Source organism: Mus caroli, chromosome 13 (genome assembly GCF_900094665.2).
Source record: "Mus caroli chromosome 13, CAROLI_EIJ_v1.1, whole genome shotgun sequence".
Taxonomy (NCBI): Eukaryota; Metazoa; Chordata; class Mammalia; order Rodentia; family Muridae; genus Mus; species Mus caroli.
Window position 1 is genome coordinate 32,560,081 of NC_034582.1, and position 8,187 is coordinate 32,568,267.

General features: G+C 42.9%; 1 pseudogene across 1 annotated transcript; it reads left to right on the forward strand.

The window, feature by feature from the left end:
* Nucleotides 1-2,562, forward strand: LOC110308492 (annotated as a pseudogene). Its single transcript, XR_002379562.1, has one exon. The product of XR_002379562.1 is annotated as a DNA topoisomerase 2-binding protein 1 pseudogene (transcript).
* Nucleotides 2,563-8,187: the final 5,625 nt, after the last annotated feature.

Here is an 8,187-nt window from a genome sequence, read left to right on the forward strand (position 1 = left end):
TTGGAAATTCACAGAAAAAAGGCGGTTACACCTTTGGACATGAATCGCTTTCAGAGTAGAGCCTTCCGTGCTGTCATTTCACAGCACAGCAGGCAGGACCCCACCTCTCCACCAGTACAGCAGCCACTTACGAAGGAGCCCTCCTTACACCTGGACACACCATCAAAGTTTCTGTCCAATGACAAGCATTTCAAGCCATCCTTTGATGTGACGGATGCACTTGCAGCCCTGGAAACCCCAAATGCTGCCAGCCAGAAGCGGAAACTAAGCTCACCACTCTCTGAAGTCATCGTCAGAAACCTGACAGTTGCTTTGGCAAATAGTTCCCGAAACACTGACAGTCATTCTGCCAGCCCTCAGCTGAAGGGTGCCCATTTGGAGGAGAAAGAGACTCGGAAACCACTTGACAGCGTTGTGGTGTGTGTGAGTAAGAAGCTCAGTAAGAAGCAGAGTGAGCTCAATGGGGTTGCAGCATCACTGGGAGCAGAGTACAGGTGGAGTTTCCATGAGACCGTTACTCATTTCATTTACCAGGGTCGGGCAAATGACAGTAATCGAGAATATAAATCTGCAAAGGAAAGAGGGGTGCACGTCTTGTCCGAGCATTGGTTATTAGAGACAGATCATCTGTCTGTAGAAGGAAATGAGACAAACACTATGGGCACAAATGACAAAGAGTCACCTCTGTTGAATGGGAGTGGAAGAGATGACTGTAAAGGAGCTCTGACCCAGGCCTTGGAGATGAGAGAGACCTTCCAGAAGCAGCTGCAAGAGATCATGTCAGCCACCTGCATTGTGAAGACGCCTGCCCAGAAGACTTGCACGCCAAGAAGCAGTTGTAACAGTGCTGCTTCAACTCCTGACAGCACTCGGTCTGTTCGGAGTGGACGAAGCCGAGTCCTGGAGGCACTCAGGCAGTCTCGACAGGTAGTACCTGATGTGAACACAGAGCCCTCCCAAAATGAGCAGATCATTTGGGATGACCCAACAGCAAGGGAAGAGAGAGCAAGGCTCGCTAGCAACTTACAGTGGCCCAGCTACCCAACACAGTATTCTGAGCTTCAGGTTGAGATTAAAAAACTGGATGATTCTCCTTCTCGAAAGCCTGTATACCATTCAGAAATTGCTGAGCAGGCCTCGTGTGTTACTCAAGCCCCAGGGCACCCAGGCTCTGAAGAACCAGAGCCTCCAACAGCAGAAAGGTGTCTGATCCCGGAGCTGCAAGCCCCCGCTGTAGCTTCCCCACTGGCTAAGCCGCCTGTGGCCCCACAACCTGCAGACAAGATTGAAACACTGGAGGATACGCACAGAAAAGTTAAAAAACAGTATGTGTTCCAGATGTCGTCTCTGAATTCTCAAGAGCGGATTGACTACTGTCGCCTGATTAAAGACTTAGGTGGGTCGGTGATCGAGAAGCAGAGCTCTGACCCCAGCTGCACACACATGGTTGTGGGCTACCCACTGCGCAATGAGAAGTACTTAGCTTCTATGGCAGCTGGTAAATGGGTGCTTCATCGTTCCTACCTAGACGCTTGCAAGACAGCTGGGCACTTTGTGCAGGAAGAAGACTACGAGTGGGGAAGTAGCTCCATACTTGATGCTCTCCCTGACGTCACTGAGCACCAGCAGAAGCTTGCACTTGCGGCAATGAGATGGAGGAAAAGAATCCAGCAAAGTAAAAAATCAGGCATTGTTGAGGGAGCATTTAGTGGCTGGAAAGCTATTTTACGTGTTGATCGGCCCTGAGAAGCCGGGTTCAAGCGCCTTCTTCAGGCAGGGGGAGCAAAGGTGTTACCTGGTCATCCAGAACCTTTACTTAAAGATGCTACACATCTCTTTTGTGACTTCAATAAACTGAAACCTGATGACTGCAGAGTTTTCATCGCAGAGGCTACTGCCCAGAACATGGTCTGCTTGAAAACAGAATATATCGCTGATTATCTCATGCTGGAATCCCCTCCTTGTGCAGATAATTACCATGTATCCGAAGCTGCTTTATTCCATAATAAGAAAGGTGGGCCTGGATTACCACAGAAGAGGAAAACTCCTGCAGAGAATGTAGTCAAACGGCCTCGAGTACACTGATGTACTTAACCACCCAACAACGAATGTTTTTGAGTTTAGTGTGCTTGCTGGAAATTTTTCAGCTACAACCTGAACATTGCTGTGATGCATTTGTGTAGCAGTTTAAAGGCATACATCTGAAGGACTTTGCTTCAGATTCTAATGATCCTGTAAACTGGATGCCTTTAACCTAAATTTGAATCACTGGATATTGACTATTCCTAATGAGGCTGAAATAGTTTTAACAAGATTTGTTTCAAAAATGTCGTAGTTCATAAAAGCAAAAGTTATACATTAGGGTTATTTCATGTTTTCCTGATTTTTATATATGTATTCTTGCCATTTAACCTCTTTTTAACAGCCTGAGCAGGGAGTTTAACAATGAAGCTAGGGCTCTAAACTTAAAAAACATGTATATATGTAAATGTGTGTATGTATAAACTTCTATCATTTGCCAAACTTGGGCACCAAAACTTTGAGATAAAGAATAAAAAATAGCAACTTAAAAAAAAAAATCTAATGGGTTAGAGGTCATTCCAAAGAATATGGCTGCCTTCTGTCTTTGTCCTAAGAACTTGTCTGAAGCTAAGTGAAATTTTAATTTAACTTTTTTGATGAAATTTCATTAAAATTTTTAATAAATTATATTTATTCATTTTATTTTATAATTGTTTTGATTGCATGTGTGTACGTAATACATACATGCTTGGTTCCCATGGAGGTCAGAAGACAGCAGGGGATAGTATGGAACTAGAGTTACAGATGGTTGTGAACCATCATATGGGTGCTGATAATCCAACTTGGCTCCTCTGCAAGAACAGTAAGTGGTCTTAACCACAAAACCACTTCTCTAGGCCATAGTGAGGAAAATTACAAGACTGCATAATATTGTATATGTAGAGTGATTATGGAGGTCTACAATGAAACAAGTGGGGCATAAAGAAATAGAAACTATATAGCTTGGAGAGCAAAGATATATTAAGTATAGCTTACTGTATCTTCAAAGACTCATGCTGAAGAAGAGGCTGTAAATGTTATGAGGTTAACACCATTAAGGAGAGGACTTCTAGTCTCTGGAGTAGGAAAGATACTTAGAGGTCAAGACTACACCCAGATACACCTCCAGCTTGTTAAGGAAACCCTAAGGGATTTTCTGATCCTAGAAAGCACCTACAAACCAAACCTATAATAAATGTGATTCCTGGCAGCTAGGGTCCATCTCAAGGTAGCAACCAAAAGTGGCAGTAAAGGATATAAGATTGAAGGGATAATGGATTGTTCCTCTGGAGCTTCAGAGAGCTGCTGAAGCTAGGCAGCATGTGTCAGGGGAGACACCACATGAAGGTCCTGAGAGGTCAGGAGGCCTTGGAAGGACATGGCATGGACCTGGAATAGTGAAGCGTGAGTTTCAGTGGAGACCCCTCCCCCACCAGATGTTGGAGACACCAGAGCTGTAAGATATCTGTCAAGCAGAGCTACACTTAGAGTGGAACCCACCCAAGAGAGAGTCTGGAAGGAAAGATCCCTCTAAACACTTTAATTCTATACACAAGGCTGAATTTGGAGTTTGCCTGGTTTGATTTCCATCTTAATTTGGTCCAGTATTTCCCTACTATGCTTTCCTTCCTCCCTTTTGGAATGGGAATATAGTCTATATCATTGTGTGTTAGAAATACTTTACAGGGAGGTTCAGTTAAGGAATTGCCTTGATTTTCAGAAGTTATTTTGGAATTTTGACTTTTAAACGGTGTTGAGACTGTTTAACACTCATATGCGGACTTCTGAAGTTGGATTAAATGAATTTTGCATCTTGATTTGGCTACAAGCTCATACAATCCAGGAAGTAGAACACAATGGTTTGAATGAGAAATATCCTCCATAGGTTTGGGTATTTTAAACACTTGCTTCCCAGCTTGTGGCGCTGTTTAACGAAGCTTAGAAAGCATGGCCTTTCTGGAGGAAGGTCACTAGCACAGGACTTAAGAGCTCACAGCCTTGGCCAACAGTTAGTTCTCTCCTTCGTGTTTGAGGTTAAAGATGTGATCTCTTGGCTTCCTGGCTCCTGATGCTCTGCTTACCACCTTACTGCTATGCTTCCCAGACATAATAGATACTTATCTCTCTGGAAACGTAAGCCAAATCAAACCCTTCCTTTCACAGATAGCTTTTGGTCATGTTTTATTACAGCAACAAAAGCGTAACTAATACAAAGGCCCATTTTGTCATCAAAGTAATTTTTATGCCCCAAACTATAACGTTCAGTATTTAGTTCTTTCTTCTTTTAGTTTAGCTGTTCAGATCCTTGTCTCTTTGTCTGGGATTCCTCTTCCTGCCCCAAGTTCATCATCTTCTTCAATCCCTGAACTTAGGACAATGTTTATGCCAACAGTCCCTAGTAACTTGAGGACACAGAATATTTTGGTAACATCTGGATAATTTGGAAATAATGAAGGTCTTGGGTTGTTAAATTCCTCACTCCTATTAGTTCTTCCTTGAGCATTTGGTTTTTTTCTAACATTGCAATAACATCTGCTGATTCATACTTAGCCATTTAGTGTGCAGACATGAAATCACTTCTTCTGTCTCCATGTAAGAAATGAGGGCTTCTTTGAAATGCCTGGCAAGAGGAGCATTGCTTCAGGATCTGCTGCCAGCTTCCAGTGACTTTCCTTTTATCCTCTGCTGATAAAACTCTCAAGAAAAATTCAAACGCCATTCATAAATTCACAACACTGAAGGTTGTCACGCTGGGAGTTTGCATCACTCTAAATCCATGGATCTCTACAATGCAGATGTTTGGAGGATGAAAGCAGACAGGCTTTTTCTGGAGATGTATTTCAGTTGTGCCTTATGACACAATCATGTAACTCATCAAGTCATACCTTGAAAAGCTTCCCATGTTCCTTGCTCTCTTGAAACCTTACATGCCCTTGGAGAAAAAAGCTTCCAAAGAATAGAAGTAATATGAAGCCAAGCTAGGTTATCCACTTGAAGTCCAGGCTACCTCCCAAACAATCTCCCTGCCAGCCATAGATCCATAAAAAAAGATTAGCACCAACATAAGCTATATCTTGTCCTGATTAGTAGAACTACCCAGTTGGCCCATGAGTTCACAAGAAATAAAGAAGCCATCTGGCATGTTTTGGTATGGTTTGTTATACAGCACTAGCTACCTGATACACTCTCAAAGGCATTAGGCAATGAGAGATTTTCTTCCTCATGTTTCATTTTTGGCACTGTTTAAGAACATTAACTTCTCTTTTCTGATGAGCAGTTTAATGCTCTATAATTGCAGAGAAAATCTACACCAGTATGAATTCCATTTGTATTCATGCCCTGTATCACAGACAAAAGTACTCAGTCACTAACAATAGATGGTACTTGGGTGACCCCCTTTACAGCCCCTACACATATGACATCCTTCCCACATTTCATACTAAGAAAATATCATCTTTATATGCCCAGACATCCTCCTCAGCCCACAGCTTCTTCTCCTTTCTTCTTGGGAGGCTAAACTCTTCAGGTCTAATTCTTCATCACCATTCACTGGCATCCTTCCCTTCCTCTTGATTGGACCCAGGTAGATTCTGGCCACCTATAATTAGTACCTATATGGCAAGCTCTCATTAAAATGGCTCAATGACTTTGAGGAATAGTATCTTAGTTAGGTTTCCATTGCTGTGAAAAGAAACCACGACCAAGGCAACTCTCATAAAGGACATTTAGTTGGGGCTGGCTTACAGGTTCAGGGGTTCAGCCCATTGTCATCAAGGTGGGAGCATGGCAGCATCCAGGCAGACATGGTGCTGGAGGAGCTGAGAGTTCTACATCAAATCTTATTCCGAAGGCAAACAGAAGACTGGCCTTCAGGAAGCTAGAAGGAAGGTCTCTAGGCCCCACAGTGACACACTTCCCCCAACAAGGACACATCTTCCTAATAGTACCACTCCATGGGCTGAGCATATTCAAACCACCCCCAGATAGCCAAGATAGCACCTATTCTTATAAACCGTAGGGTCATTGATGAAAACCTCCAACAATACCAGTTGCATTCACCAAAATCAATGATATTTCAATAAAATGATCTTTTGTTGCCATTTTAATAGTGGTCGCATGATGGAAGAAAGGTCTCAGTGTATGCAGGATTCATTTTTGCTGCAAAGAAGTTGAGCACATTTGAGCTTGGCAAGAGTAATATGCAGGATTCAATGCATGGGAATTCATAAGAAGTTACTATAAGAGTCTAACCAGTAGAAAAGGGAGATGAGTCAGTTGCTAGAGTGTTTGCCATTACAAGCATGAAGATCTGAGTTCAACTCTTCAGAATCCATGTCAGAAAGCATGTGTGGTGGTATCAGCTATAATCCCTGACCTTTGGCATGAACATGGAGACTTCCGGACCCCTGGATCTTGCTTTCTTGTTGAATTAGTTAGCTCCAGGTTCAGTGAAAGATTGTCTTAACAAAATAAGGTAATGAGTGACTAAGGAATATACCTCATATTGACTTTCAACCTCCATACACATGTGCATCGCTACCTGCATATCATATTCCCAGACTTATGTACACACATATGCCACAAACACTAAGGAACTCCAGCCTTCTTTCAGTCAATAATTCTATACAACACCCTACTGTCACATTTAATGTAAGAGGCCCAAAATCCTCATCACTCAAAGCATCTGGTTCACGAGAATTATCTATTCTGTGCTTGCCATAGTCTCACGAACATCTGGCAGTAGTAAGAGTGGGATTTTAAAAGGCAGAATTCATTGTGTGATGGGTGGAGCACCCTGAATCTAAAAGAGGACTGCTTCCTAAGATTCCATGCCCTCTTTTCCCAAAGGGATCTGTACCTAGAAAGAGGTCATCTTGGAGTTGGAGGTTCAGTTTAAATCACCTGAAGTTTTTTTCTACATGTCACCTGAAGACTGTGACAACAAGGCCTCCGCCTTAGAACCAGACCACAACCCTTTCTAGGAAACAAGCATTGACTATATTCAATTGTCTCTATGGGATGCACACGGAATTGTTAGGCTAAACACTTGAGTTAGGTCTGTTCTCATGAGGCAAGAACTGGAGTGTGAATTTATATATATTTGGATATTTTCTTTATTTACATTTCAAGTGTTATCCCCTTTCCTGGTTTCCCCACCCTCCTTCCTGGAAACCCCCTATCCCATTCTCTATCTCCCCTGCTTCTATGAGGGTGTTCCTTCACCCACCCACCCACTCCCACCTCCCTGCCCTCAATTCCCCTGCAATGGGGCATCAATTGATCGAGCCTTCATAGGACCAAGGACCTCTCCTCCCATTGATGCCTGACAAGGCCATCCTCTGCTATATATACACCTGGTGTCATGTGTGCTCCTTGGTTGGTGGCTTAGTCCCTGGGAACTCTGGGGGATTTGGTTGGTTGGTATTGTTCTTCTTATGGAGTTGCTTATTAGCCCAAAAGCTACAAATACCCAAGATACAATTCACAGACCATATGAAGCTCAAGAAGAAGAAAAACCAAAGTATGGGTGCTTTCGTCCTTCTTAGAAAGGGGAACAAAATACTCACAGGAGCAAATATGGAGACAAAGTACAGAGCAGAGACTGAAGGATAGGCCATCCAGAGACTGTTCCATCTGGGGATTCATCCCATATACAGACAGATACCAAACCCAGACACTATTGTGGATGCCAAGAAGTGCATGCTGAAAGGAGCCTGATATAGCTGTCTCCTGAGAGGCTCTGCCAACATTGCTCGCAGCTAACCATTGGATTGAGAAGCAGGGTCCTCAATGGAGGAATTAGAGAAAGGACTGATGGAGGGTGAATCTTAAATAAGCAAATAAGCAAACTGGGGTGAATATGAAACAGCTAGTGGGGAGTTCCAAACCCCAGACCCCAAAGGAACTGTTGCCTTTCAGGGCCCCCAGCTCAGGGGTGCTTCCTGCCTTCCACAGCCTCATTACTTCACAGTGCTGCACAGGCGACGTAAGCCCTTCTAGTCTTTCTCTTTTTTTTTTTTTTTTCAGTAATCCTAATAACAATATTGTAATATAAATTATGATTAAAATACAATTATGATTACTTATGTTTTGTCATGAAGATAATAAAGACTAGAGTAATCTGGT